Source organism: Sphaerodactylus townsendi, linkage group LG03, assembly GCF_021028975.2.
Source record: "Sphaerodactylus townsendi isolate TG3544 linkage group LG03, MPM_Stown_v2.3, whole genome shotgun sequence".
NCBI classification, from domain to species: domain Eukaryota; kingdom Metazoa; phylum Chordata; class Lepidosauria; order Squamata; family Sphaerodactylidae; genus Sphaerodactylus; species Sphaerodactylus townsendi.
The window spans coordinates 35,999,679-36,024,807 of NC_059427.1; the positions used below are offsets into that span (position 1 = coordinate 35,999,679).

The 25,129-nt window shown below is 59.1% G+C and overlaps 1 protein-coding gene across 8 annotated transcripts in view; it reads right to left on the minus strand.

Annotated features, from left to right (window-relative positions):
- The window catches only part of FOXP1 (forkhead box P1), a 641,222-nt gene that overhangs the window by 540,106 nt on the left and 75,987 nt on the right, over window positions 1–25,129 (minus strand). For all 8 annotated transcript variants that reach the window (XM_048490247.1, XM_048490263.1, XM_048490248.1 and 5 more), the window contains one exon: window positions 6,553–6,671. The gene's annotated coding sequence lies outside the window, so the exon portion shown is untranslated. The remainder of the gene's footprint in view (window positions 1–6,552; window positions 6,672–25,129) is intronic.

The window sequence follows — 25,129 nt, forward strand, 5'->3', positions numbered from 1 at the left end:
CTACTTCACAGATAAAATATAAGTTGACACTGTCTTCATGTGCTATACAGGACGTTATACAATATGATAGGCAGCTGCCAACATTCATAACTGTTTATGAAGTCTAGCTGTTCTTTATTATGGCAGCTAAGATCGGTATTTTTTTCACCAATATTTGGTTCATTGTGTTAGGAGGGAAACCAAAATAGAAAGAATCAAGCACACCAGGCTTATAAAACACATTAGGCTGTATATATTAAATTGTTAAAATTGCATTCCCTCCTACTCCTGTAAGAAAGTTTCATGAAGGGGGCGGGGAGAATACAAAGTTTGCTTCGATTGCTGTTGGTGTTGCAGTTTAAAGTACTAGATCACTGGCTGATGTCTTATACTGGCATGGAAGTGAGAATAGTAAGCACTTAACACTAAGTACCTACATCCTGTCTCTGACATTCAATTGTGGACATCCTTTTAGAGTTTTCCCTGTATTTGTAGATATGTGAATGACATGTCAAAAATTATCATCTTGAATTTTTTTTAAAAAGTAATTTCCCCTATTTGCCAAAGGTCCCTAGAAATCAGAAGAAAAGTGAACCCTAGCCATTTATCTGCCATCAGAATGCTCTGAGGTAGTATCACAGGTCCATAACTTTGACTCCCTGAACCAAACCTCACCAAACCTGGGTGGTATCATCAGGAGAGTCTCCCACAAAATCCCTGAAATGTTTGTACTGCTAGCCTAAAAGCTGCGCCCCCTACCAGCCAAAAACTGAAAAAACACTAAAAATACAAAAAAACTACAAACAGGGGGCGGAGCTTTGGACATGTAATGGGCGGGTTGCATTCCTTCTTAGTGGCCAGCAGAATCAGGAGGAAACTGAAGCAAGTTCCATTTGAGGTAATTTCTCAAAATATTCTGTGTTCCTTGTGAGAAGGAATTTGAAGAATGTATCAAGTAGAATTTATTTTTATTTTTTGCAGACCTACATTTACACTAGAATGATACTGGTGAATTGCTATTGGCTTCAAATTATTTGTTTCTGATGTGCATTGGCATTATCCTGATCTGAATCAGACTGCAGCTGTTGCTCACTCCCGAGGCACTCAACACAGTGTCAAGGCAGAAGACAACAAACCCCAGAGAAGAAATACGAATGTTTTTTAAAAGGACTGATTATCAGCAGTGTTTTCTTCACAAAACTGAAGCACTGCTATGGCTTAGCAAACTTTGTTACCCAGAACAGGACACAGATTCATATTTGCATGCATTTGTATGTAGAGATCCACCCCTTCCATTCAAAATAATAAGAAACATGTATTGTTGAAGGCTTTCACGGCCGTAGTCACTGGGATTCTCTCCTGACGTTGCGCCTGCATCTGTGGCTGGCATCTTCAGAGGATCTGACTCAGAGGATCTGAAGATGCCAGCCACAGATGCAGGCGAAACGTCAGGAGAGAGTGCAGCTAGAACACGGCCATACAGCCCGGAAACCACACAGCACTCAATAAGAAACATTTTTCCTCTCTCTCTCTCTCTCTCTCTCTCTCTCACACACACACACACACACACACACACACGCACGCACGCACACACACAACAATGTCAGTAAAGAAGATCTGAAATTCTAGAAGGTTCAGTTTCATGTTAGGACTGATTTTTTTAAGTACTAAAAACATATTCAAGGCATTTTAAATTTGAATCACAATATTGAATTTTCACTGAGGGAACTTTTCTTTTTCTTTGCCATTATGTCACATCTGACTTACGGTGACCCCTGGTTGGATTTTCAAGGCAAAAGATGTTCAGAGGGGGTGTGCGATTACCTGCCTCCACATCACAACCCTAATACTGGGTGGCGGTCTCCCATCCAAATACTGCTTAGCTTCTGCCTGTGCTTAGCTTTTGAGATCTGATGAGATCAGGTTAGCCTGGGCTATCCAGGTCAGGCCTCCATGAAGTATACAGGGAGGAAAATGGACTGCTCACGTTATTCTAGCAAGCCTTTAAGGAAAATCAGTCATATCAATTTCTTTAATGGTGATGGTATTAAAAGTAAAGACAACTAAGCAAACTGCTGACCTGGTGGCCTTTATTAATAATAATTATTGCTTATGCTTTCAGGATTTTTTTTATCCGAACAAAGTGCTTTATAAGCTTTACCTCACATATTCAACCTGACTTTCCACTACTTTCATTAGAATTGGTCTCACGTTACTATTGGATTCAAGTAATCAGGTGATTTCTGTGCAAGTTTATACAGATCTAGTAGATTCAGTGGACTGGATCTTAACAGAGGTGTCCTGTCCCCCGCGCCACAGTTGCAGATAGTGGTGGAATGTGTTCTCAAGTCACCCTATAGGGTTTTAAGGCAAGAGACATTCAGAGGTAGTTTGCCTTCCTCTGCATAGTGATCCTAAGTTCCTTGGGGTTCTACCATCCAAATACTAATTGGGGCTGACTCTGCTTAGCTTCTAAAGCAGTGGTTCTCAACCTTCCTAATGCCACGACCCTTTAATACAGTTCCTCATGTTGTGGTGACCCCAACCCTAACGTTTATCCATTTTACAGATGGAGAACATTGATGCAGAAAGTCTTAGGTGACCCCTGTGAAAGGAGTCACGACCCACAGGAGTCACGACCCACAGGTTGAGAACCACTGTTCTAAAGTCTGTATGAGACTGGGCTAGCTTGCACCATCCAAATCAGAATTATTTCCAAAGTAGTATCAAAATAGTTGATATAGATGTACATACAGTTTCCTGTGCTAGTGGCTTGTTATCTGTACTCTAAACTGGAAAACAGTAAATGGAGATTAACAGTGCAATCCTATGCACTGTTACTCCAGTCAAAGGCAACTGGAGTAACTCTGCACAGGATTGCATTGTAAACATTTTTTAATGTGGATTCAAAGCAGGATTCAAATCAGTGCAGACCATATAGACTGTTCATTATAGTGTGGGCAGGGAAAGGGTTCAACAACCCCTTGAAATAAAACCACAGCTCCTTTAAACTGTGTTAATCTCAGAGACTTTAATAATCTTTGGATGTAATAAGCAGAGGGTAATTAACTGCACGTCAGTTATGCAAAGTTAGTCTGTGGAAAAAGAACAAGACACCCTTTCATCCTGCCAGGCAGGTGTGCTTGTGACTTCAGTTTTATCATAACAATGTCGCGGCTTTTTCAGGCATTAAACCCAACAAAATTCTGGAATTCCTTATTGTTTTGAATATTAAGGGAATGTATTCTAAAGACATAGCCTTGTTAGGCTGTTATACAAAAAATCCCACAAGTCTTCTGGCACTTCAAATACTAACTGTTGTACCAGCATGAACTTTCATGGACTAGAGAAAGTGGAATCGTTCTTAGCCTTTGAAATGTCACAAAAACTCATTTCTGTGTTCAAAGCAAATGTATAAAAATGCACACAAAGTCAACACGAAAAACATCTTCCTTGCGCCTATAAACACTGTTTATGTCTACAATGAACAGAAGAAAGATTTCCTTAGCAGCCATGCAAAATCTTCTAGCTGGGATCCAGAAGTACACTTGCATCTATGGCTGTGTATAAGGACACCTTTTACCCCTGAACAAATAATCAATTTTTGAGAAAGAAAGAAAATGATGCACATAGAAACAGTTTCTATTCATAGATTCCCCATCTCTGAACCAGGCTGCTATGTACTGGATTGCTAATGTTTCTTGCAGTTTGATTTCACCAGGAAAGTCAAAACTTTGCAATCTTCATCACATTAGTCAAGATGACCATCTACGTGCAAGTATAAAAGACTTCCACTCACGTACACATACATTAATATAAACCTAGCCCTATGGATTTATTCAACTGTTTATTACATCAGTCAGTAAAATGTGAATAGTTGTGATAATCCAAACTTAATAGCATGATAATTATACTACCCTGGAAAATAAAAGCACAGTCCCTTTAAAACATGTGTTAATTTCAAATGCTGTAATAATCTTTGAATGAAAGTGGGTTTGTAATAAGCAGAGGGTTATTAACTGCATGCCTTTAACACAAAATTATTTGGAAAAAGGAAGAAAATCTCTCATGCAAATTCCTAGCTTTAAAATTCTTTGTTATTTAACTTAAGACCACTTTTAAAGAATATTTCTTTTATATTCAAGAAAAAAGGTAAACCTGTGAATTACAACAATGACTACAGAATAAGGCCTCACTCAACCACTAAGGGCTTCAGTCCAAAGAACTGAGAATAGAGCAGAGCTCATGGAAGGACTCCCCTGACTCTTAACAAGAGGTTTTCAAAGGGCATAGGGACTGTTGTGGGGGTGGAAAATTGGCAGATTCCTTCCATGAACTCTGTTTTTGTCACAGTTCCTGAGATCCAAGTCACATAGAACTAGCCCCAAGTCAGTTCACCAAGCGAAAATCAGAAGGACACAAGTCTGTTAGGTGTTCCTGTTTACTTATCCACAGCTAGGTGATCAGAAAGCATTTTGAAAAATGATAAGTTCTGAGATGAATAACATTTTGAAAAATTAAAATAGCACTAAAACCGGAAAGATTTTTACTGGATATGATTGATCTTAAGTTATCAAAATCTCAAATAGTATTATTTCAATATATGGCAGTCGCTGCAAGAATAGTTTGGGCTAACTACTGGAAATCCAAACAAAGCACCCCCACCCCCCACCCCGAAAGCATGGTATGTGAACTGGGACAATATTTCTCAAAGAACAGTTCAGTAAGAGGAGCCAGAACGCAGCAACTTTCCTGTCTATTGGTGGCACCATTTTGCAGCCAGAAGTGCACCACATCGAAATAATTACAGCATATCATTCAGTGATTCTGCCTATTCTGGTACCCAGAGCAAAACAGTGAACAGAAAATAAGTTTATGTATGTTCATTTTCAGTTATTAATGCAAGCATTGCTTTCTTAATGTTACTGAGTTACCTGACTCTAGGGCAAGCATCCATTTGAAGTTAAAAACAACTCAAATACAAACATGAGTCTAAAATGCAAAATCATAGAGTTGGAAGGGGCCATACAGGCCATCTAGTCCAACCCCCTGCTCAATGAAGGATCAGCCTAAAGAATCCCTACCTAGAGTTTGTCCAACCGCTGCTTGAAGACTGTGAGAGAGGAGCACACCACCTCCTTAGGCAGCCAATTTCACTGCTGAACTACAGTTAATGTAAAAAAAAATTCTTCCTAATGTTCAGTGAGTAGCTTTCCATTCATACTTTATATCCATTATTGTGAATCCAATCCTCTGCTGCCAACAGGAACTGCTCCCTGTCCTCCTCTGAGTGAAATCCTTTCAAATACTTAGGCGTGCTCTGCAAGGGCCAAAAACAGCACCCCTGGAACAGTAAAAACACCATTCCAGGGGAGCAGTTTGCACGGTTGCTGCCTCTGCAACGGGGCAGCACCATGCTTTCCTCCCCAGATCGGGGGGGGGGGGGGGGGGTGGTTTTCGAAGCTCACTCAATGAGCAAGTCTTTTCAAAAACAGTATTTGTAACCTGGTGCCGAGTAAATGGCACTGGGTCAGAGGCGCCACTTTTTGGCACCTCCATTTTGCTCGTCAACTTACCTTCTCTTCCCTGCACAGCTCTGCGGGTACAAGGAAACACGCCTCCTGCCCTCTGACCTCCGAGGCATTGCCATGGCCATGGGGGCATGTCCCCTCCTCACTGTGCAGGGAAGAGAAGTTTACAAACACAATGGAGGTGCCTCTGTGTGAAGGTGCCTCCGCGAGCCACAGCGGCTCTGGGACCACTGACACGGGAGCATGCAAACAGTCCCAGGGCTCCACTGGCAGTCCTGGTGTGCTGCTGTTGCAAAGGCCCATGCGAAACAAGCCTGTGGGTGGTCTCCTCCTGCAGTATTTCCTAAAGAGCAAATCCTCTCCTCATATACGGCGCTTTCCAATCCTTTTGGTTTTTCTTGAATAACTCATATCTATTGACTCTTACTTCCCAGTCATGGGAATTATCCCATCAAATCTCATTAAAGCTTACTAAATCATATCATAGCATTCCCACATTACTTCCCCCCCACACACATGAAACTGCCTTTTACTGAATTAGAACACTGATCCATCAAAGTCAGTACTTTCTACTTGTACAGGCAGTGATTCTACAGGGTCTCTCACATCACCTCCTACTTGATCTTTTTAAACTGAGATGACGAAGATTGAACATGGAACACTCTGTATGCCAAGCAGATGCTCGTCCACTGAGTCATGAAGTCCTTTCTGACCCAATTCCTGAAGTCATGGCACCCGTATGGACTAACAGCCATGCTAATTGAGAGGCTGCAGTCGAGAAGGAGACAAACATGCCCCTCCCTACCTCTTCCATCAGCATAGCTCTGCTGCCAGGAGAGAGCAATTTCACCTTCTCCTTCCTCCCTACTGTAGACTCCCAATCTACAAGGCTTTTGTAGTCAATGCAGGACCTGCACAGGGGATAAACTTGCTATTATCGATACTGCCTACTTATTTAATGTCAATAGTGTCTATATGTGAAGTGAAATAATATGCATTAATGACAGAACAAGGGAATAATAGTGTGGAATCACTGACTCACCAGCTGTGGTCTTTACACATATTCCTTCATGATGGAGAAGTCTTGCAAGGGATTTAACCCCTTTTCATCTCCAGCGCAGTCACGGGCAGGATTTGCTCAGATAAGCAGTTCTTAGATTGCTGAAATTAAAAAAAAAACCTGTATGAGGAGTGCTTGGTGGATTGGTCTCTTTTCTGATAAGGCAATAATTTGTACATATGCAAGAAGGGGAAACATTTCAAATCTAAGTTGAATTTACTGATCATATATTTTTGCTATAAATATAAGCAATATGTCAAACTTTTTCTAAACTCACTTAGTTGTTTCCTATGAACTGAAGTAATTATTTTTTTGTAAGGAAACCCCAAAGTGTTTTGAACAAAAGAAATGTTCAGAGGTGGTTCGTTATTGCCTGCCTCGGTCTCATGCCCCTGGAGATCCCCCATCCAACTTCTTGGGGTCAAGGATGAGAGTATCTAGCCCAGCAAGTTTGTACAGCAAAGTGGAGTTCACTCAAACTGGAGTTCCCTGGATCCTAATTCAACACCTTAAACCACATGCTGGCTCTCATGGCTCTCTCCCATTTATTTCTTTTCCCTGCAGTTTTTTTGTGTCCCAGAAAAGCTGCTTCTGAGATTTGGGAGACCTTCAGTAACTGAGTAGGATGCATCAAAGAAATATAGCTTGAAGAAAAATCAGCACAAACCACCCACGTCTATCTTGCACAAGCTCGCACGCGAGTGCAGGGGGGGGGGGGTAATTTCTACATAGTCCCTTTTTTCTAAGAGGCTTACACACCACATTTCAATCTACTCCAACCTTTGGGAGCAGATTTTCAGGGGTCCCTGCAGTCTAATATATAATTTTATTTATACTTTTGACTTATATCCCACCCTGCTCACAGGTTAGCAATGTGTTCTGTGAACATCTTTCTTTCACAGACTGTAGAATCTAACCCATTATGGTCTTAATTTTGCTACATAGTAACTCACACAATCTTGCTTTTTCCGGCAAAGTCAAAATTACCAAGACACAAATTTGCTCATGTCCCTTAAAGGTTATACATTTCCTTATCTAACTAAACAGTAATTACAGTGAAAGCACCAATTGGTGAACTGTGCCAAATTTTAATCTACTTTTATACTGTCAGATCAGATGTTGAGGTTAAAAGATATTTTCTACCCATTGCTCGATAGATACTGATAAAACCTGGAAGAAAGTGTATGCTACAGGGGGGGGGGGAATCTTTCTCTTGCAAAGAAAATAACATGAAAATTAATGACACTTGGGAGAGAAGTTTCTGTTTCTGCCACAGGGGAGAGAGAGTGCCGCAGCTAGGGCTGAGGGAAACCAGCTGTTCAGTCGTGCCCTCCTCTATGCCTGAGGCCTGAAAAACTTTTGTATGGGGTCAATGACTTCCATGCTGTTTATTGTAAGCCAGAATTACTTTAAGTGATTTTATGTTACTTTAAGTCCTGCTCTGCCGGTGAACAGTGAGCAAAAATAAATAATTAAAGGAAATGTTTGAGAGTCCCCTCTCCCCAAGAGGTAGCAAGTAGCCTGCTGGTTGCTTGAGGGCCTGGCTTTTGATGGGTCCTCCCTCAAGCCCTGGAAAAGCCCTTCCCCCTACCTTTTACTGACCAAAACCACTGCTTTGACGCTGGCAATACTATAAAGCAGGGATTCCCAATGTGGTGCTGGTAGGCAAATGGCACCCACCAATACCTTTCCTTGCGCCCACCAAGTGTTTTTTAGAACCTAAAAAGAACCAGATGTGGTGTTTGCCCAAGAAGGCTTCTGATTGGCCAATGGAGAATTGATTGACGGTGCAGATTTTTAAAAACCTGATTTGGCAGCAGCTGCCACTACAGTACAAAGACCCTCACTGTGTAACTGAATGTAAGTGGTGGCAGCCATTTTATGGCTCGCTTTACTTCCTGCAGCAGCTATTTTATGGCAACTATTTTGTGGCAGAGCCATCACAGTGTGTCAGAATACCAAAGGTGTCCACAGGCTCAAAACGTTTTGGGACCCCTGCAAGAGAGGTTGCCTGACAGCTACCAAGAGGGAATTCATTTCTTAAAGGTAAAGAAACTACTTCTATTATTTTGGGTTTTTTTAAAAAACCTTCCTGTTTTTTGTTTGTTTGAAGATTTCAGATTTTACTGTAAACATGGTGTTTTTCAGGTTTGTGGAAAGATCTGTCTTATGTGTACATAGCCCCAATCTCCCAATTTAAATATCTGCAGATGGAGTCACATTGAAAATTAGATACATTGATGTCCTCAAAAAGACTGGAAATGTAGTATTACTGATTTGCATGCCACTGGGGAGAAGATTACACCATCACCTTTCTTGATGTATTCTTGACAGCCGTTTATTTTGAGAAAGTGTTCAAAGAAACAAATCACTGTCTGGAGAAGGTAAAATCCAAAATCAAATTTAAGCTCATGGCTGAGAAACGGTCCCTAAAAACAACTGGTGCACTCAGACAGGTTTCAAAATGATCACAAATATGCTGTTTTGTTGTTTATTTTCCTTCGTCAACAATCCCCACTTAGTCAAAATGTCTACAGGGAGCCTGACTGGAGCAGCTGCAAGTTTTCCCAAGGCCATGGCATCAGGTTGTTTACAAAACAGACCCACCACCAAGCAAACAAAATGAAATATAATTTGCACTTTTAAAACTCATATCTTGTTCAAAACATCTCCAAGAAGATCTGTTAAATATTAGTGACGCATTTAAAACATACACGAGATCAAAACCCATGCCACAAATGACAATATGCTTTGAAAAATTATGTGAATGTTGCCTTGGGGAGGGGTTTATAAATGTTTGAACACACTAGAGTATTCTAAGAAATCTTCTGCCTGCTGCTTATTGGAAACTGACACAAGAGTTTCTTGGAAATAAGGAAGAGGTAAAAGTGGTTTACACTGTAAACCAGATCCTACTGAAATAATTTAAAGCTGCTTAAAAAATTTAATAGCTCTTTGTCTCCGGTAACCCAAGCCAAGGAGCTCATCGTTTATACTTCTCCTGTTCTTGTGACCCAGAAGGCAGTGGGATCTTGCTTTCAAACAAACTGAACTACATTGTAGGACAAATCATAATGTATCACCCTCATCCTATTGGACTGCTTCAGTCCAGGTTTAAAGTGTTTCTGCTGCTTTATTTTACTAGGATATTTTAGGCTACCTGCATAAGATTTAAAAAGGACATGTACAAGAAATGGAAAAGGGGGGGAAATCAAAGAGGAATTCAAACAAATAGCAAAGACATGTAGGGAGAAAGACAGAAAAACTCAAACTCACAATGAGCTCAGGCTTGCCAGAGAAGTGAAAAACAAAAAAAGAGGGTATGTCCATAGAAAAAGAAAGAAAAAAGATAGGATAGAGTCACTAAATGGAGAAGATGACAAAAAGGTAACAGGGGATGGAGAAAAGGCAGAACTACTCAACACCTTCTTTGTCTCAGTCTTTTCTCAAAAAGAAAACAGTGCTCATCCAGGGGGAAATGGAACAGAAGATACAGTAGGGGAAATTCAGCACAGAATAAATAAAGAGCTAGTACAGGAGTATCTGGCTACCTTAAATGAATTCAAATCTCCAGACCCTGATGAGCTACATCCCAAGGTATTTAAAAAACTGACAGAACTAATCTCAGAATGTCTTGCTATAATCACTTAGAACTCCTGGAGAATATGAGAAGTCCCAGTGGACTGGAGGAAGGCTACTATTATACCCATCCTCAAAAAAGGGAAAAATTAAGGCCCAAACAATTACCATCCAGTCGGCCTGACATCAATACCAGGAAAGATTCTGGAGCAGATCATTAGACAGACAGTGTGTAAGCACTTAGAAGGGAACAGTGTGATCATTAAAAGTCAACATGGGTTTCTCAAAACCAAATCATGCCAGACTAATCACATCTCTTTTTTTTTTTGACAGAGTGACATGTTTGGTAGACAAAGGGAATGCTGTTGATATAGTATGCCTAGATTTCACTAAAGCCTTTGATAAGAACATAAGAAAGAGCCTGCTGGATCAGACCAGAGTCCATCTAGTCCAGCACTCTGCTACTTGCAGTGGCCCACCAGATACCTTTGGGAGCTCACATGGAGGATGTGAAAGCAATGGCCTTCTGCTGTGATGCCCCATGACATTCTTGCAAGTAAGCTAGTAAAATGTAGACTGGACAATGCGATTGTTAGATGGAGTTGCAATTGGTTGACTGACTGAAACCAAAGAATGCTCATCAATGGCTCATCTTTACTCCGGAGAGAAGTGATAAGTGGGGTGCCACAGGGCTCTGTCCTGGGCCCACTGCTATTCAATGTTTTTCTCAATGACTTGGACAATGAAATTTGCAGATGACACCAAATTAGGAGGAGTAGATAATATCCCAGAGGACAGAGTCAGGATTCAAAATTATCTCGACAGGTTAGAGAGATGGGCCAAAGCTAACAAAATGAACTTCAACAGAGATAAATGAAAGATACTACACTTAGGCAGAAAAAAATTAAATGCACAGATATAGGATGGGTGACACCTGGCTTGACAACATTACATGTGAAAGGGATCTGGGAATCAAAGTAGACCACAACTGAACATGAGTCAGCAGTGTGATATGACAGCCAAGAAAGCCAATGCAATTCTGGAATGCATCAATAGGAGTATAGTGTCCAGTTCAAAGGATGTAATAATACCTCTCTATTCTGCATTGGTCAGACCTCACCTGGAATACTGTGTTCAATTCTGGCTACAGCAATCGAAGAAGGATATTGACAAGCTGGAACTGGTCTAGAGGATGGCAACCAAAATGGTAAAAAGTCTGGAATCCATGCCCTATGAGGAGTAGCTTAGGGAGCTGGGTATATTTAGTTTGGCAAATAGAAGGTTAAGGAGTGACATGATAGCCATGTTTAAGTATCTGAAGGGATGTCATGTTGAAGAGGGAGCAAGCTTGCTTTCTGCTGCTCCAGAAGTATGACAAGGAGTAATGGGTTCAAGGAGAAGGAAAAGAGATTCCATCTAAATACTAGAACCTGGGATCATCCACTGAAGCTGAAGGGTGGGGGGATTCAGGAGAAATGAAGTACTTTTTCACACAGCACATAGTTAATTTGTGGAACTCATTGCCACAGGATGTAGCCATGGCTGCCAACTTGGAAGGTTTTAAGGAGAATGGACAAATTCATACAGTACTGGGCCATCAATGGCTGCTAATTATGATGCATATCTTTAATTCAGTTGCTGTGAGCACAGGCAGCATCCTCTTCTGTAGGCTTCCACAGGTAGTGCATTGGTCGGTGTGCGTAGGAGTGTAGCTACAGAAAATGGCCCTCAGGGCAAGCGGACTGAAATTCGGCCCCCTCTCCACCTGGACTCCTCTGAAGTGGGGTAATAGATTTGGGGGGTGGGCACTGAACAACCCTAGTTGTGTTAACTAAATGGAAGGAAGGAAGACAAATAGGAAGAAATGGAAGGGAGAAAAAGAGGGAAGAGAGAAACGGAGAGGAGAGAGAGAAAGGAGTGAAAGAAAGAGGAAACAACAGAGGGAAGAGGGAGTTTCAATGTCAGCAGTGGGGGTGGGGAATGTCAGCCATGTTCCCCACCCCTGCTGCCCCTGCAAAAGCCTGTATGGTTGCTGGGGTGGTGATTTTGGGCAGTGAGTTCTGGGCACCTGAGGCTCCAGAGGGTTCCCCCGCCCAGAACCCGCCAAATGGAATTGCTGTCCCAGGGTGGTCTCCACTGTCCTTGCTCAGTGAGTAAGGGCCATGGAGCAGCACTGTGACGCTGGATTCTGGGCAGGGGAATCCTTAGGCTCCTGGCTCAGTAAAGAAAGGCTGTGGAAGCTACACTGGGGCAGCAATTTCTGGGCAGGTTCTGGGCAGGCTGAGGATTCCCCCTCTCAGAATCTGGTGCCCCAGGGTGACCTCCATGGCCCTTCCACACTATGGAACCCATGCAGTGGGTTCTGGGTGGCAGAATTCTCAGGAGGTTCATGACTCCCTGCCCAGATTCTGGCACCCCAGCCACACTAGGATGGCAGAGTCAGGGCAGGGGCACTAAAAGGAAGACTGGAGTTTGGCGCAGGGGGAGGAGGCGGCAGGCAGTGAAATGCTTCTCCAGTTCCTTGCTCCTGGGCCAAATGCACCCTCCATGTAACCCATGGGAGTGGTGCCCGAGGCTCCCACCCGTGATGCCTGTGGCTGTGTGAACAGAATGATGGACTAGATGGGCTTTGGGTTTGATCCAGAATTACTCTTCCTATATTTTTGTGTTCTTTTACACAGGTAGCCAATCCTAGCCAATTTTGTACAGCTTTCAAAGTAACATTTAAACTTTAGCTCTTGCTAACTCATGTTTCATATGACTTGATTATATCACTATTTTCAATGAGAAATGTTCCACAGAAAACCTCTCATTCCAAAATAGTTACCGTGTCCCCCAAAGAGACAAGAGATTTAAATAAGGAACCATTAAAAACTCTTGTTTAGTTTAAATGTTTAAAGATTTAACTGAATAACAGATAGCTAGAAAAAAGCCTGTAGCTATATATAGATACTGGATTGTTTCAGATTCCAGCTTTCTTTTTTTTATTAGCAGAAATTGTATTCCAGATGTTGAAGGCTTAGAAGCAGAAATTGCCTTAGCTGCATAAACACAAGAGGTGAGACAAAAAGTGCTGAAACACAATGATTCCTTGTGTGTTTGGAATGTTGTCCACACACTACACTTTTCATTTTCCTGGGAAGCAAAGTGGTATTTCATTTCCCTACAGTGGATTACAATGAAAAAAAATGTGTCAAAGTGTTAGTAATAATAATCAAAATTAAAATAATTTCTTTTTTCTTTTATAATTAACTATTCCATTTATTATATAACTAACTATTCTTCATTTACAAAGATCCCTCATTAAAAAAGATCCAGGCAGAGCAATTCCACCACATGCTTCTACTACTGGTTACCCTCAAAATCTCCCTCTATATTTATTGTATTCTTTTGAAAGCAAGGGGACTTTTCAAAGCAGTTTGACATTTGGCATGAGAATCTCCTGTCCAAAGGGAGTGAAATGTCAAAAATACTGCTAAGAAATTTAAGCCCTTGATAAAGCAGCTCTTTGGATCGCAAACAAAATGATTTTGTTAATGTTGTTCCAAAAGTTAACATCACTGCAACGAGACTGATACCCTGTTTCTCTGAAAATAAGACATCCCCTGAGTATAAGACGTAGTAGAGGTTTTGCTGAAGTGCTAAATATAAAACATCCCCCGAAAGTAAGACGTAGCAAAGTTTTTGTTTGGAAGCATGCCCGTCGACCAGAGCATGCAGCTGTGGAGCGGAAAAATAAGACATCCCCTGAAAATAAGACATAGCGCATCTTTGAGAGCAAAAATTAATATAAGACACTGTCTTATTTTCAGAGAAACACGGTAAGTAGAGGCTGGGGGTGTTTTTGATTGTTTTTTGGCCATCAAATCACATCTGACTTATGGTGAGATCCAGTGGGGTTTTCAAGTCAAGAGATGTTCAGAGGTAATCTGCTATTGCCTACCTCTGCATCATGACTTTAGTATTCCTTGGGAGGTCTCCCATTCAAATACTTGCCAGGGTTTACCTTGTTTTGCTTCTGAGATCTGACAAAATCAGGTTAGCCTGGGCTGTCCAAGTCAGGGCAAAACTGTTACCAATTACTATGTGTACCAATTTTCTGAATAGTAAACCTATCTTGCCTTTACCTGGATGGCCCAATCTTGTCACATGCAGGAAGCTAAGCTGGATCAGTCCCGGTTAGCATTTGAATGGGAGGCTGCCAAAGAAGTCCAGAGTCACTATGCAGAAGCAGGTAATAGCAAATGCTTCTGAACATCTTTTGCCTTGAAAACCTAATTGGATCACCATAGGTTGGCTGCAACTTGACCACCACAACCAATCCTTCCTGAACTGAGGCTTTGCATTTAAAGGAATTATATATTACATCCCCCAATTATCCCGACACCTGCCTAAGACAGGTCAAGGTTATTTCCTACTTGTTGACAATCATAAATTCTCAAAAAAAAAGTACACAACTTTGACAACAGAATGTAGCAATGAAGCATGAAGGCTTCCAAATGTTCATGATGTGAAATATTCTGACAAGCAGCAGCTCTTCATTGCCTCAAACAAAAATCCTTCTTGGCTCTGCTTTCCGAAATCCCTTTAATTGAAGAGGGCAAAGATTGAACCTAACATGAAATACGTTCGCTATACCAAGCACTTGGGTCTTCCAATGACTGAAAAATCCTAAGGAATGTAACATGTAAATGTAAATGAGAGGTGGGGCTTTTGTCCTGAGAGGTGGGGCTTTAGTTCAGTCTCTGGAACCAGCAGAGAGGAGTAGCAGCAGAAGAGACTTGGCCAGGAAGAGCAGAGTGACCTGCTGGTGTTCATTTTGGAGGGCTTTTCTCAAAGCCACAGCTTTTAAAACAGTGTATTTTAACAGGGGTTGTCTCTTTTTCTCCTTGTAAGGCTGCTGAATCTGGAAGGTGGGGCTTAACAGGGGTTAACAGAGTTCATCTCTTGTTCCTCTTTGTCCTGAGAGGTGTGGGGCTTTTGTCCTGAGAGGTGGGGCTTTAGTTCAGGCTCTGGAACCAGCAGAGAGGAGTAGCAGCAGAAGAGACTTGGCCATTGTGGAAGAGCAGAGTGACCTTGTTGGTGTTCATTTTGAGGGTTTTTCTCAAAGCCACATCCCTTAAAAAAACAAGTGTATTTTAACAGGGGCTATCTCTTTCTCTCCTTGTAAGGCTGCTGAATCTGGAAGGTGGGGCTTAACAGGGGTTAACAGAGTTCATCTCTTGTTCCTCTTTGTCCTGAGAGGTGGGGCTTTTGTCCTGAGAGGTGGGGCTTTAGTTCAGTCTCTGGAACCAGCAATTTTAATTTTAATTTTTTTTGTTTTTTAAATTAATAAGGACATATTTGACAGATAGTACGTGCAGATAGCTCCAGGGGGGGCAGTGACTAAAAGCTTAATATTTACATATCTAAACAAATCAGATATGAAGGCAGAAAGCCAGCAGGGGGATGGGGGCTTTCCAGTGTTTTGCACTGAGTGTCACATGTATGACTATCTGCCACTAGGACAGAAGTCATAGTGCCCTCGCTGTAATGAGCTCCTGGCACTCAAGGAACTGCAGGGCGTTCTCTTGAAGCCAAGGTGGCAGGACCTGGAGAAGCTGAAAGAGGCAGAGAGGGTGACAGACGAGGCTTCTCAGGGACCCAACAGCCGGGTCCCACTTCCCAAGGTGACATCTCTCTTCAGATGTCAGCTGGGAGAATGAAGGCCTTGGGGACCTGAGGGCGCTAGTCTGAGGTGGGGGAAGATGCTCCCCTTAGATGGGATCCCTTCCTTAACTGGCAGTGATCAGCTATCCCTCTCAAGACTGGAGGATACCCCCCTCGGGGAGGTGGGGGGCTTCTTTGTAGTGGGTGATCTGATCATTAGAAATGTAGAGAGTTGGGCTTGTGAGAGGTATGATGACCAGACAGTGACTTGCCTGCCCATGCGAAGGTTGCAGATGTCACGCTCTCGCCTAGATAGGCTTTTAGACAGTGCTGGGGTGGAGTCAGCAGTTGTGGTCCACATTGGCACCAACGACATTGGGAAATGTAGCCGGGAGGTTCTGGAAGCTAAATTTAGGCTGCTAGGAAACAGGTTGAAGTCCAGGGACTCCAAGGTGGCATTCTCAGAAATGCTGGAATTGCTCCATCGCCAAGAGGGCTTAGCCAGGCAAGTGTTGAGATACAGGGTCTCAATGCGTGGATACGAGAAGGTAGGTGCTGGTGAGGGTTTCAGATTTGTCAGGGAACTGGGGGAACCCCTCGGGACAAGGTAGGCCTGTAGGCCGTGGACAATTTCCATCTTAACCAAAGAGGAACCAGGAGCCAGCGCTCAACATTAAAAAGGTGGCAGAACAGCTTTTAAACTGATCACTGGGGGGAAAGCCGACAGGAGCTGAGGCACTTCTGTCTGGAAAATAATTGCATCTATGGGGATGCAGACAGAGAGGGAGGTTTTTCTAAATCAACCACATACAAGCTGAGGGAACATAGCAATGTGTATGTGACAAGGGATAGTGGCTCACAAAAGACTTGAGGGTAAAGCTACCATAAATCCTAGGTGTTATTAAGGACAGAGACAGGGTATACAGGTGTCTCTATGCTAATAGTAGAAGCATCTCAATCTAAAATGGGGGAGCTTAGAGTACATGAGTTTTGAACAGGACCTTGATATAGTGGGTAATTACAGAGACATTGGTGGAATGAGGAGAACCAGTGGGATGCTGTTATACCCAGGCTACAGGCTCTATAGTCCACCCCCCCCCCCCCCCACCCCCCCCCCCCCCCACCCCCCCCCCCCCCCACCCCCCCCCCCCCCCACCCCCCCCCCCCCCCACCCCCCCCCCCCCCCACCCCCCCCCCCCCCCACCCCCCCCCCCCCCCACCCCCCCCCCCCCCCACCCCCCCCCCCCCCCACCCCCCCCCCCCCCCACCCCCCCCCCCCCCCACCCCCCCCCCCCCCCACCCCCCCCCCCCCCCACCCCCCCCCCCCCCCACCCCCCCCCCCCCCCACCCCCCCCCCCCCCCACCCCCCCCCCCCCCCACCCCCCCCCCCCCCCACCCCCCCCCCCCCCCACCCCCCCCCCCCCCCACCCCCCCCCCCCCCCACCCCCCCCCCCCCCCACCCCCCCCCCCCCCCACCCCCCCCCCCCCCCACCCCCCCCCCCCCCCACCCCCCCCCCCCCCCACCCCCCCCCCCCCCCACCCCCCCCCCCCCCCACCCCCCCCCCCCCCCACCCCCCCCCCCCCCCACCCCCCCCCCCCCCCACCCCCCCCCCCCCCCACCCCCCCCCCCCCCCACCCCCCCCCCCCCCCACCCCCCCCCCCCCCCACCCCCCCCCCCCCCCACCCCCCCCCCCCCCCACCCCCCCCCCCCCCCACCCCCCCCCCCCCCCACCCCCCCCCCCCCCCACCCCCCCCCCCCCCCACCCCCCCCCCCCCCCACCCCCCCCCCCCCCCACCCCCCCCCCCCCCCACCCCCCCCCCCCCCCACCCCCCCCCCCCCCCACCCCCCCCCCCCCCCACCCCCCCCCCCCCCCACCCCCCCCCCCCCCCACCCCCCCCCCCCCCCACCCCCCCCCCCCCCCACCCCCCCCCCCCCCCACCCCCCCCCCCCCCCACCCCCCCCCCCCCCCACCCCCCCCCCCCCCCACCCCCCCCCCCCCCCACCCCCCCCCCCCCCCACCCCCCCCCCCCCCCACCCCCCCCCCCCCCCACCCCCCCCCCCCCCCACCCCCCCCCCCCCCCACCCCCCCCCCCCCCCACCCCCCCCCCCCCCCACCCCCCCCCCCCCCCACCCCCCCCCCCCCCCACCCCCCCCCCCCCCCACCCCCCCCCCCCCCCACCCCCCCCCCCCCCCACCCCCCCCCCCCCCCACCCCCCCCCCCCCCCACCCCCCCCCCCCCCCACCCCCCCCCCCCCCCACCCCCCCCCCCCCCCACCCCCCCCCCCCCCCACCCCCCCCCCCCCCCACCCCCCCCCCCCCCCACCCCCCCCCCCCCCCACCCCCCCCCCCCCCCACCCCCCCCCCCCCCCACCCCCCCCCCCCCCCACCCCCCCCCCCCCCCACCCCCCCCCCCCCCCACCCCCCCCCCCCCCCACCCCCCCCCCCCCCCACCCCCCCCCCCCCCCACCCCCCCCCCCCCCCACCCCCCCCCCCCCCCACCCCCCCCCCCCCCCACCCCCCCCCCCCCCCACCCCCCCCCCCCCCCACCCCCCCCCCCCCCCACCCCCCCCCCCCCCCACCCCCCCCCCCCCCCACCCCCCCCCCCCCCCACCCCCCCCCCCCCCCACCCCCCCCCCCCCCCACCCCCCCCCCCCCCCACCCCCCCCCCCCCCCACCCCCCCCCCCCCCCACCCCCCCCCCCCCCCACCCCCCCCCCCCCCCACCCCCCCCCCCCCCCACCCCCCCCCCCCCCCACCCCCCCCCCCCCCCACCCCCCCCCCCCCCCACCCCCCCCCCCCCCCACCCCCCCCCCCCCCCACCCCCCCCCCCCCCCACCCCCCCCCCCCCCCACCCCCCCCCCCCCCCACCCCCCCCCCCCCCCACCCCCCCCCCCCCCCACCCCCCCCCCCCCCCACCCCCCCCCCCCCCCACCCCCCCCCCCCCCCACCCCCCCCCCCCCCCACCCCCCCCCCCCCCCACCCCCCCCCCCCCCCACCCCCCCCCCCCCCCACCCCCCCCCCCCCCCACCCCCCCCCCCCCCCACCCCCCCCCCCCCCCACCCCCCCCCCCCCCCACCCCCCCCCCCCCCCACCCCCCCCCCCCCCCACCCCCCCCCCCCCCCACCCCCCCCCCCCCCCACCCCCCCCCCCCCCCACCCCCCCCCCCCCCCACCCCCCCCCCCCCCCACCCCCCCCCCCCCCCACCCCCCCCCCCCCCCACCCCCCCCCCCCCCCACCCCCCCCCCCCCCCACCCCCCCCCCCCCCCACCCCCCCCCCCCCCCACCCCCCCCCCCCCCCACCCCCCCCCCCCCCCACCCCCCCCCCCCCCCACCCCCCCCCCCCCCCACCCCCCCCCCCCCCCACCCCCCCCCCCCCCCACCCCCCCCCCCCCCCACCCCCCCCCCCCCCCACCCCCCCCCCCCCCCACCCCCCCCCCCCCCCACCCCCCCCCCCCCCCACCCCCCCCCCCCCCCACCCCCCCCCCCCCCCACCCCCCCCCCCCCCCACCCCCCCCCCCCCCCACCCCCCCCCCCCCCCACCCCCCCCCCCCCCCACCCCCCCCCCCCCCCACCCCCCCCCCCCCCCACCCCCCCCCCCCCCCACCCCCCCCCCCCCCCACCCCCCCCCCCCCCCACCCCCCCCCCCCCCCACCCCCCCCCCCCCCCACCCCCCCCCCCCCCCACCCCCCCCCCCCCCCACCCCCCCCCCCCCCCACCCCCCCCCCCCCCCACCCCCCCCCCCCCCCACCCCCCCCCCCCCCCACCCCCCCCCCCCCCCACCCCCCCCCCCCCCCACCCCCCCCCCCCCCCACCCCCCCCCCCCCCCACCCCCCCCCCCCCCCACCCCCCCCCCCCCCCACCCCCCCCCCCCCCCACCCCCCCCCCCCCCCACCCCCCCCCCCCCCCACCCCCCCCCCCCCCCACCCCCCCCCCCCCCCACCCCCCCCCCCCCCCACCCCCCCCCCCCCCCACCCCCCCCCCCCCCCACCCCCCCCCCCCCCCACCCCCCCCCCCCCCCACCCCCCCCCCCCCCCACCCCCCCCCCCCCCCACCCCCCCCCCCCCCCACCCCCCCCCCCCCCCACCCCCCCCCCCCCCCACCCCCCCCCCCCCCCACCCCCCCCCCCCCCCACCCCCCCCCCCCCCCACCCCCCCCCCCCCCCACCCCCCCCCCCCCCCACCCCCCCCCCCCCCCACCCCCCCCCCCCCCCACCCCCCCCCCCCCCCACCCCCCCCCCCCCCCACCCCCCCCCCCCCCCACCCCCCCCCCCCCCCACCCCCCCCCCCCCCCACCCCCCCCCCCCCCCACCCCCCCCCCCCCCCACCCCCCCCCCCCCCCACCCCCCCCCCCCCCCACCCCCCCCCCCCCCCACCCCCCCCCCCCCCCACCCCCCCCCCCCCCCACCCCCCCCCCCCCCCACCCCCCCCCCCCCCCACCCCCCCCCCCCCCCACCCCCCCCCCCCCCCACCCCCCCCCCCCCCCACCCCCCCCCCCCCCCACCCCCCCCCCCCCCCACCCCCCCCCCCCCCCACCCCCCCCCCCCCCCACCCCCCCCCCCCCCCACCCCCCCCCCCCCCCACCCCCCCCCCCCCCCACCCCCCCCCCCCCCCACCCCCCCCCCCCCCCACCCCCCCCCCCCCCCACCCCCCCCCCCCCCCACCCCCCCCCCCCCCCACCCCCCCCCCCCCCCACCCCCCCCCCCCCCCACCCCCCCCCCCCCCCACCCCCCCCCCCCCCCACCCCCCCCCCCCCCCACCCCCCCCCCCCCCCACCCCCCCCCCCCCCCACCCCCCCCCCCCCCCACCCCCCCCCCCCCCCACCCCCCCCCCCCCCCACCCCCCCCCCCCCCCACCCCCCCCCCCCCCCACCCCCCCCCCCCCCCACCCCCCCCCCCCCCCACCCCCCCCCCCCCCCACCCCCCCCCCCCCCCACCCCCCCCCCCCCCCACCCCCCCCCCCCCCCACCCCCCCCCCCCCCCACCCCCCCCCCCCCCCACCCCCCCCCCCCCCCACCCCCCCCCCCCCCCACCCCCCCCCCCCCCCACCCCCCCCCCCCCCCACCCCCCCCCCCCCCCACCCCCCCCCCCCCCCACCCCCCCCCCCCCCCACCCCCCCCCCCCCCCACCCCCCCCCCCCCCCACCCCCCCCCCCCCCCACCCCCCCCCCCCCCCACCCCCCCCCCCCCCCACCCCCCCCCCCCCCCACCCCCCCCCCCCCCCACCCCCCCCCCCCCCCACCCCCCCCCCCCCCCACCCCCCCCCCCCCCCACCCCCCCCCCCCCCCACCCCCCCCCCCCCCCACCCCCCCCCCCCCCCACCCCCCCCCCCCCCCACCCCCCCCCCCCCCCACCCCCCCCCCCCCCCACCCCCCCCCCCCCCCACCCCCCCCCCCCCCCACCCCCCCCCCCCCCCACCCCCCCCCCCCCCCACCCCCCCCCCCCCCCACCCCCCCCCCCCCCCACCCCCCCCCCCCCCCACCCCCCCCCCCCCCCACCCCCCCCCCCCCCCACCCCCCCCCCCCCCCACCCCCCCCCCCCCCCACCCCCCCCCCCCCCCACCCCCCCCCCCCCCCACCCCCCCCCCCCCCCACCCCCCCCCCCCCCCACCCCCCCCCCCCCCCACCCCCCCCCCCCCCCACCCCCCCCCCCCCCCACCCCCCCCCCCCCCCACCCCCCCCCCCCCCCACCCCCCCCCCCCCCCACCCCCCCCCCCCCCCACCCCCCCCCCCCCCCACCCCCCCCCCCCCCCACCCCCCCCCCCCCCCACCCCCCCCCCCCCCCACCCCCCCCCCCCCCCACCCCCCCCCCCCCCCACCCCCCCCCCCCCCCACCCCCCCCCCCCCCCACCCCCCCCCCCCCCCACCCCCCCCCCCCCCCACCCCCCCCCCCCCCCACCCCCCCCCCCCCCCACCCCCCCCCCCCCCCACCCCCCCCCCCCCCCACCCCCCCCCCCCCCCACCCCCCCCCCCCCCCACCCCCCCCCCCCCCCACCCCCCCCCCCCCCCACCCCCCCCCCCCCCCACCCCCCCCCCCCCCCACCCCCCCCCCCCCCCACCCCCCCCCCCCCCCACCCCCCCCCCCCCCCACCCCCCCCCCCCCCCACCCCCCCCCCCCCCCACCCCCCCCCCCCCCCACCCCCCCCCCCCCCCACCCCCCCCCCCCCCCACCCCCCCCCCCCCCCACCCCCCCCCCCCCCCACCCCCCCCCCCCCCCACCCCCCCCCCCCCCCACCCCCCCCCCCCCCCACCCCCCCCCCCCCCCACCCCCCCCCCCCCCCACCCCCCCCCCCCCCCACCCCCCCCCCCCCCCACCCCCCCCCCCCCCCACCCCCCCCCCCCCCCACCCCCCCCCCCCCCCACCCCCCCCCCCCCCCACCCCCCCCCCCCCCCACCCCCCCCCCCCCCCACCCCCCCCCCCCCCCACCCCCCCCCCCCCCCACCCCCCCCCCCCCCCACCCCCCCCCCCCCCCACCCCCCCCCCCCCCCACCCCCCCCCCCCCCCACCCCCCCCCCCCCCCACCCCCCCCCCCCCCCACCCCCCCCCCCCCCCACCCCCCCCCCCCCCCACCCCCCCCCCCCCCCACCCCCCCCCCCCCCCACCCCCCCCCCCCCCCACCCCCCCCCCCCCCCACCCCCCCCCCCCCCCACCCCCCCCCCCCCCCACCCCCCCCCCCCCCCACCCCCCCCCCCCCCCACCCCCCCCCCCCCCCACCCCCCCCCCCCCCCACCCCCCCCCCCCCCCACCCCCCCCCCCCCCCACCCCCCCCCCCCCCCACCCCCCCCCCCCCCCACCCCCCCCCCCCCCCACCCCCCCCCCCCCCCACCCCCCCCCCCCCCCACCCCCCCCCCCCCCCACCCCCCCCCCCCCCCACCCCCCCCCCCCCCCACCCCCCCCCCCCCCCACCCCCCCCCCCCCCCACCCCCCCCCCCCCCCACCCCCCCCCCCCCCCACCCCCCCCCCCCCCCACCCCCCCCCCCCCCCACCCCCCCCCCCCCCCACCCCCCCCCCCCCCCACCCCCCCCCCCCCCCACCCCCCCCCCCCCCCACCCCCCCCCCCCCCCACCCCCCCCCCCCCCCACCCCCCCCCCCCCCCACCCCCCCCCCCCCCCACCCCCCCCCCCCCCCACCCCCCCCCCCCCCCACCCCCCCCCCCCCCCACCCCCCCCCCCCCCCACCCCCCCCCCCCCCCACCCCCCCCCCCCCCCACCCCCCCCCCCCCCCACCCCCCCCCCCCCCCACCCCCCCCCCCCCCCACCCCCCCCCCCCCCCACCCCCCCCCCCCCCCACCCCCCCCCCCCCCCACCCCCCCCCCCCCCCACCCCCCCCCCCCCCCACCCCCCCCCCCCCCCACCCCCCCCCCCCCCCACCCCCCCCCCCCCCCACCCCCCCCCCCCCCCACCCCCCCCCCCCCCCACCCCCCCCCCCCCCCACCCCCCCCCCCCCCCACCCCCCCCCCCCCCCACCCCCCCCCCCCCCCACCCCCCCCCCCCCCCACCCCCCCCCCCCCCCACCCCCCCCCCCCCCCACCCCCCCCCCCCCCCACCCCCCCCCCCCCCCACCCCCCCCCCCCCCCACCCCCCCCCCCCCCCACCCCCCCCCCCCCCCACCCCCCCCCCCCCCCACCCCCCCCCCCCCCCACCCCCCCCCCCCCCCACCCCCCCCCCCCCCCACCCCCCCCCCCCCCCACCCCCCCCCCCCCCCACCCCCCCCCCCCCCCACCCCCCCCCCCCCCCACCCCCCCCCCCCCCCACCCCCCCCCCCCCCCACCCCCCCCCCCCCCCACCCCCCCCCCCCCCCACCCCCCCCCCCCCCCACCCCCCCCCCCCCCCACCCCCCCCCCCCCCCACCCCCCCCCCCCCCCACCCCCCCCCCCCCCCACCCCCCCCCCCCCCCACCCCCCCCCCCCCCCACCCCCCCCCCCCCCCACCCCCCCCCCCCCCCACCCCCCCCCCCCCCCACCCCCCCCCCCCCCCACCCCCCCCCCCCCCCACCCCCCCCCCCCCCCACCCCCCCCCCCCCCCACCCCCCCCCCCCCCCACCCCCCCCCCCCCCCACCCCCCCCCCCCCCCACCCCCCCCCCCCCCCACCCCCCCCCCCCCCCACCCCCCCCCCCCCCCACCCCCCCCCCCCCCCACCCCCCCCCCCCCCCACCCCCCCCCCCCCCCACCCCCCCCCCCCCCCACCCCCCCCCCCCCCCACCCCCCCCCCCCCCCACCCCCCCCCCCCCCCACCCCCCCCCCCCCCCACCCCCCCCCCCCCCCACCCCCCCCCCCCCCCACCCCCCCCCCCCCCCACCCCCCCCCCCCCCCACCCCCCCCCCCCCCCACCCCCCCCCCCCCCCACCCCCCCCCCCCCCCACCCCCCCCCCCCCCCACCCCCCCCCCCCCCCACCCCCCCCCCCCCCCACCCCCCCCCCCCCCCACCCCCCCCCCCCCCCACCCCCCCCCCCCCCCACCCCCCCCCCCCCCCACCCCCCCCCCCCCCCACCCCCCCCCCCCCCCACCCCCCCCCCCCCCCACCCCCCCCCCCCCCCACCCCCCCCCCCCCCCACCCCCCCCCCCCCCCACCCCCCCCCCCCCCCACCCCCCCCCCCCCCCACCCCCCCCCCCCCCCACCCCCCCCCCCCCCCACCCCCCCCCCCCCCCACCCCCCCCCCCCCCCACCCCCCCCCCCCCCCACCCCCCCCCCCCCCCACCCCCCCCCCCCCCCACCCCCCCCCCCCCCCACCCCCCCCCCCCCCCACCCCCCCCCCCCCCCACCCCCCCCCCCCCCCACCCCCCCCCCCCCCCACCCCCCCCCCCCCCCACCCCCCCCCCCCCCCACCCCCCCCCCCCCCCACCCCCCCCCCCCCCCACCCCCCCCCCCCCCCACCCCCCCCCCCCCCCACCCCCCCCCCCCCCCACCCCCCCCCCCCCCCACCCCCCCCCCCCCCCACCCCCCCCCCCCCCCACCCCCCCCCCCCCCCACCCCCCCCCCCCCCCACCCCCCCCCCCCCCCACCCCCCCCCCCCCCCACCCCCCCCCCCCCCCACCCCCCCCCCCCCCCACCCCCCCCCCCCCCCACCCCCCCCCCCCCCCACCCCCCCCCCCCCCCACCCCCCCCCCCCCCCACCCCCCCCCCCCCCCACCCCCCCCCCCCCCCACCCCCCCCCCCCCCCACCCCCCCCCCCCCCCACCCCCCCCCCCCCCCACCCCCCCCCCCCCCCACCCCCCCCCCCCCCCACCCCCCCCCCCCCCCACCCCCCCCCCCCCCCACCCCCCCCCCCCCCCACCCCCCCCCCCCCCCACCCCCCCCCCCCCCCACCCCCCCCCCCCCCCACCCCCCCCCCCCCCCA